The following is a 15772-nucleotide window of genomic DNA, read 5'->3' on the forward strand; positions in this document are numbered from 1 at the left end:
AAGGCATTTACATTTCCACCGGCGCAGATGGCGCTTAGCCTAAACCTTGTTTAAGAGTAACTAGGTTCGAGGGCTCCCTCAGGAGCCTCGGCTCGGGCTGTTAATTTGTTATTATTACCGGATTAGGTTCAAATTAAGTTTCTCTAAATGACATATAATAAAATGTCTTTCATAATCTTATATATATAAAAGAAAGTCGTGTTAGTTACACTATTTATAGCTCAAGAACGGCTGAATCGATTTGACTGAAAATTGGTGGGCAGGTAGCTTAGAACCAGGAAACGGACATAGGATAGTTTTTACCTCGTTTTCTATTTTTCATTCCGCGCGGACGGAGTCGCGGGTAAAAGCTAGTTTTATATAAAATCAAGTATCAAACAAGAAATTTGTTTGCTTAATAGTTCTTCTAATAAGAGATTAATAACATGGTTAGATAGGTATATATTTATGATTATAACTCTGTTTCCAGTATAGCGGAGCAAAAAAGAGCAAATGACAGGTTGTCGGAGAAGAATCGTGTTCTAACCATGAGACTGTGCTCTGCCAAACAGTTTTTAGGCAAGAATTCTGCAAGATGTAACAAATGTTGTCTTGCAGCAGCTATGTCACTAAAGTGAGTGTTTATTAATTATTCTTATTTTTTTTAAGCACATGTATTCATTTATTTACATTGGATTTATATAACACTAGCTACCCGCGCCTCCTTCCGCGCGGAATTAAAAAAAAACAATAAGTAGCCTATGTCTTCTTCCACACTATGATCTACACCTATGTCAAATTTAATTGAAATCCATTGAGTTGTTCCGGAAATACCTTCAAACAAACATCCATACATCCATCCATCCATCCATTTAAACATTCGCATATATAATATTAGTAATATAGTGAGATATAAAATTCAAGTAATTTAAATTTCAAATATTTAATTTATTCACTATTCTATTAATTTTTTTTTTGTATTTACATCTTTAATTTTTTTATTACAGTTTATTAGACTATGAATGATTAATTACGTTTTTTTTTTATTTTTAAACAACTTAATAATGTTATTAAATTTAAATTGATTTTGACTATATTTTATCTAGCGTTTGTTATATTATATTACAGAAATTCATCAACAAGTGCTCTGAATGTGAGCACTAAAAGGAGTGTAACAAATATACATACGATGGTTTCCTCTAGTGATTTGATTCACAAGTATGTACTTATCATACAAATATATAATGTATGTAGTAAAAACATTTCGTATGGACTCATAATAATGATGTATTTAATAAGTTTACTTCACGTATGATTGTCCGGTGACGGCACCGACTAGTTTCGGACCACTCACTAAATCAGTGTGGGTCACTCGCCCTGAAGATGAATCCCCGACGGGTCTGAAACTAGTCGGTGCCGTCACCGGACGATCACACGTGAGTTAAGCCGTTCTTAATTAATTTATTATTATCTCACGAAATAATTTATAGTCTCACGAAAGTTTAAACAACTTCATGTTTTTTTATTATATACGTTGTTTTATAATAGGCTGATAACTTAGTATTTTTTTTTTATTCCAGCCAATTTGAATTATAATAGTATTTTTATCATTTCAAGGATTATTTTAACGGTTAAATTTGAAGTAAACTTGGATAGTTTTATTTTCAGAGATCCGGTATCTACAAAGGCTATTGAGGTGCAGACTGATTGTGACAAGTAAATATGTGTTTTTTTTATAATGTATACAGTCTGGATACAGTCGAACCTGGATAAACGAGAGTCTAATGTACCGTGATATTTTTCTAGTGCATAGAAGATATTTATGCAGAGTTTCTTGAACAGTTCTCGTTTAACCAGTTTCGACTTTACTTTTCATTTTCTATACAGATATTGGTAAAACTGAGGTAAATAATGTTGAATATTGGAAAATATTAATAAATTTTAGAGTTGTGACTAGTTATTAAATTATACACAAAATATTTATTATTTTAATCACTTTACAGGATGAATGGTGAAGTTTGCAATGAAAATAAATGTAAAACTCTTATGGAAGAGTTGAAACAGAAAATTGCGTCACTGAAAGAGGCAAGTAGATAATTTTTTTTTAAAAGGGAAAGCTTTAATTACCATTTCTTCTGAACCATAATTTTAATATTCGTATGACAGTTGCTGCAAAAATCTGTAAAAAAAAAACTCGTCAATTGTAATTTTTTTTAAGCGAATAGCAGTGAGATTCAGTCCATTCACTTGTGGAAATGATGTTTACGTTGCTCATGTAAAGTCGCGCTGGTGGAAATGGGTCTTAATACCTTTTTTAGACAGTTTTAGTGATATTTTAGTGTGTTCTGTACATTGTAATAGGAGTTATGTAAGATCCATTCGGATTACTTGTCTCGCGTGAGCCGGCTGGAGCAGGAGGTGGTGGTGCTGCGGCAGGAAGAGGCGGGCAAGAAGCTGATGCTGCAGCAATCAGAGGCTCAGAGTGGACAGCTGCTGCAACGACTGAGAGCCGCTGAGAATCAATGCGGTAGATTATAATATAACGAGTTTTCTTTCACCTACTTAAAGTTCAAAAGAAACAAGATCCTTACAACGCGCTGTGTGCCTTTTTCTTTTACCTACAATAAATCTTAAAGTTTTCCCTGAACAGTCCTAGATCCTTTAGGGATATATTAACGACTCTGAGTGCGATATGTGTCGTGAGGTGCAGAGGAGATAGCGGTACAGTTGTCTGCGGAACAGCGCAAGGTGTTGGAGCTGGAGATGCGGCTGCGCGCTGCAGAGATCACAGCTGATGTCACCCGCACAGTGCAACAACACCGCTATACTGAAAAGGTGGTTGACATCTTACAAACTTATATCTATAAATATAAAAGAAAGTCGTTTTAGTTACACTATTTATAACTCAAGAACGGCTGAATCGATTTAACTGAAAATTGGTGGGCAGGTAGCTTAGAACCAGGAAAAGGACATAGGATAATTTTTACCACGTTTTCTATTTTTCATTCCGCGCGGACGGAGTCGCAGGTAAAAACTAGTATGTTATATTTTTTTAACCATAAATTCACAGGAGAGCAATTTTAAATATTTAACCTTTGATATATTCTGAAATATTCATAGTTTTATCGTCAAAAAATAGTTAAACTGTTTCCTGAAAAAAAGTGAAACTCAGTTTAATATGAAATTAAAATTTATCAATACTTAAATGTCTCGATTTATACGATATATTAATACTAGCTGTAGCCCGAGACTCCGCCCGCGCGCAGTTAAAAACTTAATAAGTAGACTATCGCGGTGTTTGTGGTTAAACTCCTCCGAAACGGCTTGACCGATTCTCATGAAATTTTGTGAGCATATTGAGTAGGTCTGAGAATCGGCCAACATCTATTTTTCATACTCCTATTAAGTTTTTTTTTAACTGCGCGCAGACGGAGTCGCGGGCGACAGCTAGTATATATGTAAAATTTCATAAAAATCGTTCAAGATATTTCGGAGGAGTATATGGTAACAAACAATGTGACATGAGAAGTTTATTTAGTTCAAATATATCTGATAGTCTTTTTAGGGTAATGGAGGCTATATTGGAACGGCTAAACATAAATAATCGAGAAAAACTATAGTAATTTAAAAAATGTTTTCAGATGCCAGAGTTACATGCAGTGTGTGAATCTACTTCGGTGAGTTTTTTTTTATTTCTATGTAAATTTAATTGCTTATTAATTAGTATATGCTTATTCACAAACAATGTTCTATATATATACCAAATTTCATCCAGATCCAAACAGCCGTTCTAGAGATACCTTCTAAAAACATCCATCCATACATCCAAACATTCCCATCTATATATATAAAAGAAAGTCGTGTTAGTTACACTATTTATAACTCAAGATCGGTCGAACTGATTTAGCTTAAAATTGATGGGGAGGTAGCTTAGAACTAGGAGACGGACATAGGAACTTTTTTTATTTTGTGTGCATTTTTTTATTCCGCGCGGACGGAGTCGCGGGTAAAAGCTAGTTTATAATATTAGTAAGATAAACATATTTAATATATTTTAGCTCGATTGCAAAGAACTCCAAATGGCGGCAACAAAGAGACTTTCTAATGTTGAAGAATTAAAATGTCCAAATACACCTAAAAATTCTGACGACTCCGGTTATATGGAGGCTATATTATTAGAGGAACAAAAGGTATTAAAAATTAAAAATTAAATAGCAGTTGTTGGTAATATATCGATCGGACATTTTTTTTTATATTAAATTTTCAGAGTCCTCGAAAAGAAGTCAGTTGTGACTTAAAAGAGAAAATAATAGAATTGCAGACGCAATTAAATTTATTAAAAAGACTTGCTGTAAGTTATATTTATTAATTTTGTGTAAAAGTAATAAAAATAACCATATTATTTAAATTATGTTAGTACATACAATATGCCGACGTTGGCGACGGTGGCTCAGGGGTTAAGCACTTGACTTGCAATCTGCAGGTCCTGGGTTCGAATCCCGTCATGTACCAATGTGTTTTTCGATTTACTTACATATGTACATTTATCCGACGTTCCTACGGTGAAGGAAAACATCGTGATGCTGCACATATCTGAGAAGTAATTCAATGATATGTGTGAAGTCAACCCGCACTGTGTCAGCGTGGTTGACTATGTCCTAGTCACCCCTAACCTTGGGTAGGCTCCGAGCCCCTCATTGGGGATGTACAGCGAGCTGATGATGATGATACAATATGCCTAAATAAAAATATTTATCTAACAATAGGCAGTTGAAATAGATTCGGATAAGAAGCAGCCTAATTTTGAGTCTTACGACCTCGCTATTGAAGAGGACCAAGTTTCAATGCTGAAGAACATAAACGATTATAATAATTATACAAAAAATCCGCTACTTAATTTAGAGGTATGTGTTTAAGATAAACATCGAAACAATATTATTTTTTTGAAGTTTTCTTAAGACTGCTAGACTTTTTTTTTTGTTTGGAATACGTTGTATTAAATTTATTGTAAAACGATTTATGCAATAGCTTTCTTACTAAGATTAAGTGGTCACTAAGGAAGCACCCTTAGTGTAGATTTAGCATGATATATCAAAATTAGGCTGCTTTTATTTTAGTTGTCAATTTTTGTTCAGCCCTTAAAGACAGGAGAGATGTTTGCAATAAAGCAATCAGAATCTCATGTGATGCAAGCTAAGGCAGAAGAAACTTTGTATGAGAACGCAACAGAACCCGCGACCAGTGTGCAAATGTCTAGCTTCCAGAAATCTAGCTTCAATCTACCTCCACCGACTAAAGGAATATTGGAGAAATCAGACGAGTAAGTTACCTTAAATATATTGTAGTTTCGTAATTTTATAAAATATAGTTATTTCTCGCGACTTCTTCGCTGAATTAAAAAATAGTTTATTATCAGTACCATATGTGTTCTTCCAGACAGTTTTTTGTAGCTATACCAAATTTCAACCAGATCCATGCAGTCGTTCTAGAGATACCTTCTAACATACATACATCCAAACATTCACATTAATAATATTAGTTATTTCTCTGATTCTACAAAACTTTAAAATCCTTACAGTCTTTCTAAAGGATGCAAGAAAGACGAAAAAGTGGGTAAAAATGTATCTTACGATGATGTCATCAGTGATACAGATGATATGAAGAAATCTGATAAAACAACAGAACAACCTGAATCTTATCCCATTGTAGGATATTCACCTTCGGATGATAAACATTTTGTAGTCACAGAACAACAAACTAGTGAAGACAAAGTTAAAAAGAACAGAACAGAAACACGTCAAAGTAAAGATGAAAATTCTCCTACAAACAGAAGCTTAGAAATTAAAGATGAACGTGATGGTTATTATAAAGTTTGTCGAAAAAATAAAGCTTTCAAAGACAAAGGTGTATTTAATAAAGAAAACAAAGATAAAGGAAAGAAAAATATCAGCATTGATGTTCCCGACTCAGACGTTCATCTCTGTAGCAAAGAAACTAATATAAATACTAGTAATAGTAATCCGAGTACTGAATCTAGTAAAGAAATAGTACCTAGTGGTGTAACTTCACCTAAGTGTCAATATTTGTCACATCCAACTGACAAGGATGGCATCAAAGTCATCAAAGATGTCAGGAGCAACTCTGATATGAATGTACCGAATCCTGAAAATACGAAATATCCTAACGAAGAAATACCATCTGGTAATGAAAAAATCAAAAAGAGCAAAACCAAAAGGAACAGGACTTCGATTGAACATAAAATTGAAAAGTTCCGGAATAACGATAATAAACAATTAGGTCAGTTTTAAAAATGCATATTCATCATCATCATCAGCTCACTATACGTCCTCACTGAGGGGCTCGGAACCTACCCCAAGTTATGGGTGACTAGGCACATAGTCAATGCTGACTAAGTGCGGGTTGACTTCACACATATCATTGAATTTCTTCTCAGATATGTGCAGCATCACGATCTTTTCCTTCATTTTGGGAACAACGGATAAATGTACATATGTAAATCGAAACTCGAAAACACATTGATACTTGACGGGATTTGAACCCAGGACCTGCAGATTGCAAGTCAAGTGTTTAACCCCTGAGCCATCGACGCTCTCTAAATGCATATTACACTCTTCCAAAGTTCACGTTCAAAACTTCTTTCCTAGGCGAGATTTTTTTTAGTTCTAAATTTTTTTGTATCGTCACTTAACTTAAAATATTTATTAAAGGGTAAATTGGGGTTATCAAAAGTATAAGATGCACATAGCACGTTAGCACGTTTGTACATTTGCACGTTAGACATCTGCGAGAAGCACGCAGTGATCTGCACGTGCCCGCGTGCTGCGCGCCGCGACGTGCGCGTGTTCCACACATGCAGCGGCACTGGCAGGTTCGCCACAGTCACACACACACCTCCCGACACAGGCATGCGGCACTGCGCCTGCGCATCTACTACTGGTACAGCCTATTCCTCAATTTTGCATTTTTTAGCTTAGCTTAGTTTAGCTTTGTTTATTTTTGAGATACTAATTTTTCAACTCAGAGTTAACACATAGGTACACAAACTCAGAAGTTCCGAGACTCGGGCGACGGTGGGACGTACATAGTGCACGCGGAGACGGCAGTGCGAATGTGCGCTCGCGCTGAACCCGCAGCTCCTGTAGATACTGATGGAGAAATCTCCGGCTTCACAGATCTGCCCGACGAAAGTAAGTGCCTAGTTTACGTAGGGTATACGATATTTTTCAATTTATGTGCTTATTATTGGAATTCATCTCTTTGAAATCTTTAAAAAATAATCTGTGAATAAAAAAATGTGTTCAACTGCGTTAGTTCAAATTTCCTCCTTGTTAATTTATCTGCAACGTAAATTGCATTGCGCACGCTCCGTACGTACAACTTTGAATCGTCGACGCGAATCGTATATTTGGTTAGTTCAGGCATAGCGACTACATATCAACTGTAGATTTGCTCCGCCATCTTGAAAATCGCGGTGACTTTTCTTACGACGACATTAACAAACGGGTTACGAGCGACTGGCTTTGACAGATGACAGAAATGTCGGCGACCCGCACTGTTTACGAACTTCTACGATATTAGCGACTAAAATCGCCGAAATTGGATCGGAAGACATCGACATTAATCGACAGGAAAAGACAATAATTCAATAGCAATAGACGTTATTTTGCTTTGTCTGTAGTAAGTGGGCGAAGCGCGGTGTCAGCGGGCGAGGCGCGTGCGTACACGACGTGTACAGACACGGCCACCGACTGCATCACACTCAGTGAGGGCGAGTTGCCGCTGCACACACACTGTACAGGTCAATACTCTGTCTTTAAAACGTTTGAACACATCAGCAATTAGGAGTTGATTACGTAACATCCATTTCCAGGAAGAAAACTTTTATCACCGGGCGAGAGGAAACGGAAGACAAGTAGCGGAGAAATATCGTATGTGTTTTCTTATTGATCGAATTATTCGTACTTGTTTTAGGTTCTATAACTAATTGTACTATTGTAGACCTCCATTTTCGACGTCGCAGCGCGTGGAGGACGCTCTTCAAGCCATCGGGGAGGAGCTGGCGCGTTGCCGGGCGATGCTGCAGCGCCAGCGTCCCCAGGTGACCCCCTACCTCCCTCACCTGACCTCATTGACCCCTTAGGTACATTGTATTTTAGTTTTATCCCGTTCCCTGCCTACCCCACCTGGGGCTGTATTGTATGTGCAATAGATGTATATTGTATCGTGTAAATATTAGATAAATAAAATTTACTAAAGTCATGTTCGTATTTATTTTCTTCGTCTCATTATTACCACTAGTCTGAAGCGGTAGTACACATTAAGTACGAGTATTATGAACTTTGTCACTATTTGAAAACTAATAAAACTCACTTCAATCTTTTTATTTTATATCACCTCCGAAGAAACATGGTAAACGTTTATAACTACAAACACCATAATAGAGACTTACGAATGTTAAGAAAGATACGAGCTGACCGGAGAACAATACAATGAATATTTAAAGCAATATTCTCCCCAACTCGATCCTTTCTTCTGCCCAAGGAAGCGGTATAAAATGTATGAAGATATAAAGTAACCAAGATCATTCTATCAAAAACACATGTTGTGAGCCTTCGTATAGGAAAGTCCCATATTTCGGTTGGTATGCAGCAGGGCAAAAGTTCAAAAGACATGTCGTGCAATACGGAGGGCGCGTCTGATGCGCTCGCGCTGCGGCGGGCGGAGGGCCAGGCGCGCATCGTGGCCGCGCACTCCCACATCTGCCACTTCACGCTGCACATCGGCACGCTAGTGCTCTCCGACCAGGTATCTACCTGTCAGGGTATAAAAGACTAGAATGTTGTGGCATTTAAAATTAAGTTCAGTTAGGTAGGGGTAGATACCGCAAAGTTTTAACTGCTGTAAGATTGGCAACGTGCTATTGTACATACGGCAGTGAATACCTACTGTTATAGATTCACTTTCATTATACCAGGCGGTACTACATTCACGCGGCAAGTCGTTGCTGCTGACATGGCGGTTCTACGAGCAGAGTGCGGGACTGGCGCGCGTGCCGCCCGGCCGCGTCGCGCACTTTGACCTCACCACCGAATATCAGCTGCCCTTCACTGAACACTTCCTCGAGTACATGAGGAATGTAAGCATTCAGTAGATTTGACGTACTATAGCGTACAGGTTGATGCAAGAAGTCTATAACTTCTCAAAAGACCGAATGAAAATATTTTAGTTTTACATGTGGAATTTGTGTGCAATGTCAAAAAGTTATCAAATACTTTGAATGGTGATTAGCTAACAACCCTTAAAGAATTGACAATCCTAGGAAAGATAACAGAATTTATTTTATTGTATTTAATAATGTGTGATTAATTTCAAAGATGCATTACATTACATCGTAATTACATTTTTGTTTTTAGATTAATAAGAAATAAATGAAATAAAAATTCGACCACAATTGGCTTCATTTCCATTTAATTATTATGTAATTTAATTGTAGCAGTTAGTTCAGTAAATGCCCCATTCAAAATTCAGATTGTTTGGCAGAGGCAGAGCCCTGTAAAAAAATCTTCGTAATGACCTATAAAAAGGCAAACTTTACAACTGAATTAACAATCTTTATTTGCCAAGTTTTTTATAATCTTTTTATACAAAATATCCCTTTCCATTCCGATCAAAGAAGGTCACAAAGTGCAATGTTGAAATGATAACTACAACTTATGCTCTTTTTTATACCGTTCCATCTGAATACGAAATAAAAAGTCTTTTTTATTCGGTTCGAACACTCTTTTAATGACAACCAAAGGTTTTCTAATTCTGCATCTATCTGTCCTTTTCATGTTTGGTTTATGAAAGTGAAAAGGCAATAGTTCGTTGGAGCAATATATATTGTGTGCAGGAGGAAATGAACTTGAAGATCTGCGAAGCCAACAAAATGGACGAGGTGTTTGCGAGTTGCGCACTGCCGTTACACGATTCGCTGCTGCACGCCAACCGCCGCGCTGACATGTCACTGCCGCTGGTTACTGCTTTAATAGACAATTATAGAAACATTCACAGCAGAAATAGAGTCTGCAGTAGAAGTTATTGCAGGTTCCTTATCTCACGGAAGACAAACATCTTAAGAGATTATGGTGTTTAAGGATTATCCATACTTTTGTTTTTCGTCTGATCTGCATCGTCGTTTCCACGTCTACATTTTTTTTTCTTTAAAAAGCTTTTAGTTGCTCTCATATATCTTATGTGTATCACATTGTAAATGTGGTACCAGGTGGCGGGTGAGGAGATCCTGAGCAGCCGTGTGGTGACAGACGCACTGGACTCTGGTGAGGAGGCGGGCGTGCTGGACGTGTGGTGCCAGCTGCGGCTTGACCCCGCCCTGCTCTCAGCGCTGCGCAAGGGCTCCAGCAAGGTAATCTCAGCACATTTACTGCCGCGATCCTATGACTTAGTATGTCGAATCTACATTAAGTGGAGCCTTTAGTGAAGACTCTGGGTAAGCAGGAAGTCTTCTGGCTGAATTTGTTTTTCAATGTTTTCATAGGTGCAGGCAGCGACCATGTCTGTGCCGGCGAGCGAAGACCAAGCCAGCGTGTACCACCTCACGCGTGAACTAGAAGCCAATATGCAGCGCAACAGCAAAAATAATAAAGTAAGAAGAATCTCGCATCGATTTCCTATTAATAAATCGAAAATTATGGTTTCTCTTACCTTTAACTAGGTGTTTCTTTAATATTGATACTTCCTTTCAGCCAATTCCCGGATTGTTATCAAATAATACGGTTAGTGTTGTTAATATTTATTATATTACATTATTTGTAACTTGCAATGGAACTAATTTATATTTTTTTATAATATTATGGCAGCAACTAACAGTAAGATCGTCGCAGGAAGTGCGGCAAGCGGTCGTTCATGAAATCCGACCGCCGAGTAAATTGCGGGTTCTAGTTGTGAGTACTTACCCAATACCCTTACTCCAATTTAACTGATTTTGTCCTTTCACTATAAAGGAGTTGGCCTTATTAGGTTTACTGATTATGCCTCCATGTTTACGATTCTGTATGACGATGGAATGTTTCGAATAAGATTGACTTAGTCGTTACAGTATATTTACATTTTTAAATAATTTATAGGATTCTGATTCAAACACGATATATAGTCTCATGAAAAATAAGCACTGGAGAGCCGGTACGTAAGAAGAACGTTTTCCTTAAGACATTTTAAATTAAGCTCATAAATAGATGTAAAAATAAAATGTAATTTCAACGTGTAGGCTCCCCAAACGGACATGCACAAAAGAAATCAGTAACTATAGGACTGGACCGCGATGAGATGGAAGTGGTTGAAGTTCCCGTCAGAGTAAGTTAACATTTAGTTCTTTATTCGTCGATCGAGACTTTATGACAATCCTTACCGTACCTTTTTTACATCTGCATCCACTTAGAGAAAACAAAGATAACAAGATGAATTGACAAAATTAATTATGTCGATGCTTTCCTCGTGTTAGGAGCGTAGTTCAATAGTGACGAACTTGGGACCGGAGGAGGAGATGCACAACCAGACTTTAGACATCACCGTGGTGTGGCTGGCGCTCAGCGAGGAGTGCGAGGCGATGACCAACCCGGATGTGCAGCGGCTCTTCGTCGCCTACAGCTTCCTGGGCAGGGAGGGGGCCGAGCTGGAGACGCCGGTCAGCCTGCCCAAGCCCAAGAGTTGTAATGACAAGTGCTACTTCAACTTTAATAAACGTAAGTAGCGATAAAAGCTTTTATATCTAAAATATGACCGATTCCTGGGACTATTAAATTGAGGTTTATGAGGTTAGATCGAACATTGACTCCGACCTTTCAGTCGTAGACTCCCAGAATGACAAATTAGTAATACTTCAAAGTTCAAGAATCAAATTATTTCAAACATCAATCGAAAACTGAGAGACAAAATAAAAAGCATCTACCAGAAAACTGAAAGATGCTGGTAGACGTCTTATTAGCCAGTAGACCAACTGATGACCAGCCCCGAATATATATAAAATAGCGACATAGACGAGTTGTGGTGCAGAGTTCGTGCTGAACGACAGCGAGCTGCCGCTGCTGGGTCACATGGCGCGGTGCCGCCAGCGCGACTCCGCGCCGCCCGCGCATACTGACTGCCTCACCTTCGCCGTCGTCTCCGAGCCCCCCGAGGACCCGCTCGGACTCGACACATGCGAAGATATCGGGTCAATATAACTCTAAAAACACATTTTATTATTCACCTAACCTAACATTCCTGTGTCAACACATCAGGTGTTGTGCTAAATTTTGTTGGGAGATTACTTTTGAATCCATCATATAAACATTTTTTTCTAGGTACACAAGTATGTGGGCGAAATTGTGCATTTGATCCCTACCTGTTGACACATCAATGGCATGTAAGTGTGTCATGTGTATAGGTACGCGCACCTGTACCTGGGCGACGTGCTGGCGCGCTGCGCGGGCTCGGACAGCTACACGGAGGTGCTGTCGGTGCACGCGCGCTCCGGCACCGTGTGCGGTGTGCTGGCCGTGCGCCTCGCCGGCCTGCACGTGCTGCGCAGGCTCTGGTCTGTACCCACTGCCCACAACCTACTGCCCACTGCCTACTTCCCACGTCCCAGCTCTCGTACTTGAAATATTCTGTACGCGTTTTCACGAGTAAGATTTAACCTACTACAATGAATAAAGATGGCTAGAGATACTCTAAAAATGTGTGTTCTACAACCTGCATAATTTTAACCTAAGAAGTTAAAAGAATACAAGAAAACTCTGTACAGTTAATAATGATTGCAAGCATTATTAACGTAATATGGGTTTGTGTCGTAGACTGCATTTCTCGTTGATTAAAAACCTTGGAATTTTTTTTCAATTCAGATTAATTTTAATTAAAAAAAACGAAATCTCTCAGCACATAATAAAATAACGTTATTAATCGTATCGAAGTATTATCTGGCAATGAAGCGGAGTCGCGCTTCAGTCATAGTGCGTATTCGACGGGCGACGGACGCGCAGTCGCTCCGCGGACCACGCAGCGCGACATACCGCCGGAACGCTCCGTGATAATCTATCGTGTACGCACCGTACCCCTACCCTGTGGACACTCCTTTACCCTGTGTTAACCTACCCCCCACCCGTGTACGAAAACATATACACGCGGCATCTGTTTACACGTGTGATATTCTGTTCGTTCCCACAAATGTTTTCAGACAAGACACGAAACTATGTTTTAAACCAACGCCGCTTTGATGTGTGTTTTCATGAAACCGATTTAATTCCAGCTGATTTCTTTTATCTTTATTCGTCTAGTTTGCAGTCTAAATGAGGTTTTTTTTACATCGAGTGATGTTTACAATTTTGTTGTGTTTCTCTTGATTTTTTCTGTAAATAATTTCTTACTTTTTTCAAAATTCATTGCCATGATAAGAAATAGATTTCTAAATTAACTTTACCGTAGGCAGCTTTATCAATCCTTAATCCGAGTTTTAAATAAGTATGAATTTATTTGATAAAAAATGTCTATTGTAACTTTATTGCTATTAATCGGTCAATCAATCCATCGCTGCAAGAGGCGTCCTTGTCCCAGTGGCGTGCCAAAGACGTGGACGTATTTAGCCCGGCCTTCCCGGCCGCACTATTTACAAACTTTCTTTGAACTCTCACCATTACATATTAAACCTTACGGACATTGAAATAAGGGTCATAGGGCGTTTCAATTTAAATTGGCTTGTTGTTATCCGGGCGAAAGTTTATCTGATTGAGTTTGGTGAAAGTGTACCTTATGGTGATGGAATAAGGGTGATTAGATAGCAATTAATTGAATATTTCAGTAATGTAAGGAGAGCTAGATTTCTCCCGCGTTGACATTTGTGCGTTTAAAAAAAATGTTTCACTAGCTCTCTTCTAGGCTATGCATTCTTTGAACACACGTCATAAATTGATTCGACTACGTTGTCTATGGTTTTGAATGTTAGGCCTCTGGGTTTATGTGCTGAGTTGGTGACATTTGTGTTGGTACTAGGTTCAATTTAATCGAGTTTTCTTTATGTCTTTTTCAAAACACAATTTTCATTTCATTTTGTTTTCGGGTCTCACCACGTTTGTCAGATGCTCATGTCAAAATAAGAATAATTTAGGATTTATTAATATAATAATTTTCAATCCCACTTATAAGTGATATATTTATCTTCACAAATATCTGTAACAAGACGTGTACTGAATCTGCTACAGACGTAATCAAAAGCACATGTGCTCTATATTTATACTCCATTCAAAATCCCAATCCAATCATTGCTAAAGTGTAGATTCGTAAACCTTTGCTTTTGCTTTATGTCTTCTTATGTCAGAAGAGATCCTGACATTATCCCACTATATGAGGACGCACCTAGTTTTTGTCCTCCGGAACGATGTATCACGTCAGCTTGTATATAAGCCTTAAGAAATAAAAGTTTTTTGCTAGTTGGTTGAAAAGTTCACTTTTAGTCCCTGCTACGAGGGTAAAAGTGCAGCATTCTCTCCTGCCAAGTTGAGGCTAACAGGCATGCATATAAGTTACTTTAAATCTCGGTAACCTAGCAACCGTATGTTTACAAAAGGGTTAATTAGAAAACTGAAGAACATTGTCATCCGCGATCAAATCGGCCGGTGGTAATATTCTACTTTTCACCCTAAGTGCGTAATATACTATTATTCACATTGATATATTCGCAAAACTTAGTTGCAACGTGCACATTTTCAACAAATTGATCGTGGGCGGTATTATTTTCAGTTACACTTATTTCAAGTTCATGCACATGTTGCGAGCGTATGCATTTTCAAAATGTATTACATTCAATTAATTGATGAAATTATATTTGTATTACGACGTGTTTTAAATATAAAACAAGTTCATCTAAAACAATGCATTATTTTTTGGCTACAATATCTAAGGTAGCGAATTGAATTTTATTTTCTCAGAACCTACATTGCATTTATAAATTTTACATTAATATATCTTACAAATATTATAACTGCGAATGTTCAGATGGATGGATGGATAGATGTTTGAAGATATCTTCGGAACGGCTGAAGGGAACTTGATGAAATTTGGCACAGACGTAGAATATAGTTTGGAGGAACACTTAGGCTACTTGTTAAGATTTTTTAATGGCGCGAGGATAGAGTCGCGGGCGACAGCTTCTAATATAATAAATGCGAATGTTTGAATAGATGGATGGATGTTAGTATGTATCGCCAGAACCGTTCAACGGATCGCGATTAAATTTGGCATAAATGTAGAACATAGTCTGGAAGAACACATAGGCTACTAAGTTTTTTATACCGCGCGGACGAGTCGCCAGCAGACATCTATAATAAAAATGAGTTATTAGTGTTAATCCCATTTTCAATATTAATTCTACATACATAACAATATAATGATGTAAAATATCGTTTAATTATAGTTTCCTTATTTTATTATAATGATTTTTATCATATGATCTACTTTAGTTTCAGTCTCTTTGGGAAAAAAGTGATAAAAATATGTGTTTCGACAGTGAACACTCACTATAATGTTGCTTTTAAAATCTGGTTATACTAGAAAATGTAGCAAATGTGTTGATTAGCGCGGGAACGTAAGACATTGAACCAGTGACACTGAGCGGCGATGAAAATATCAACCGTTACTGGAGGTCGAATTCCCTTCTTGAAACACACGAATACACACAATTTGTTTTAAATATAACGAAAAGAAAATTCGTTGCAGAACTAACGTTTGAAATATTTGATTT

This window comes from Papilio machaon, chromosome 2, assembly GCF_912999745.1.
Source record: "Papilio machaon chromosome 2, ilPapMach1.1, whole genome shotgun sequence".
Classification (NCBI taxonomy): Eukaryota; Metazoa; Arthropoda; class Insecta; order Lepidoptera; family Papilionidae; genus Papilio; species Papilio machaon.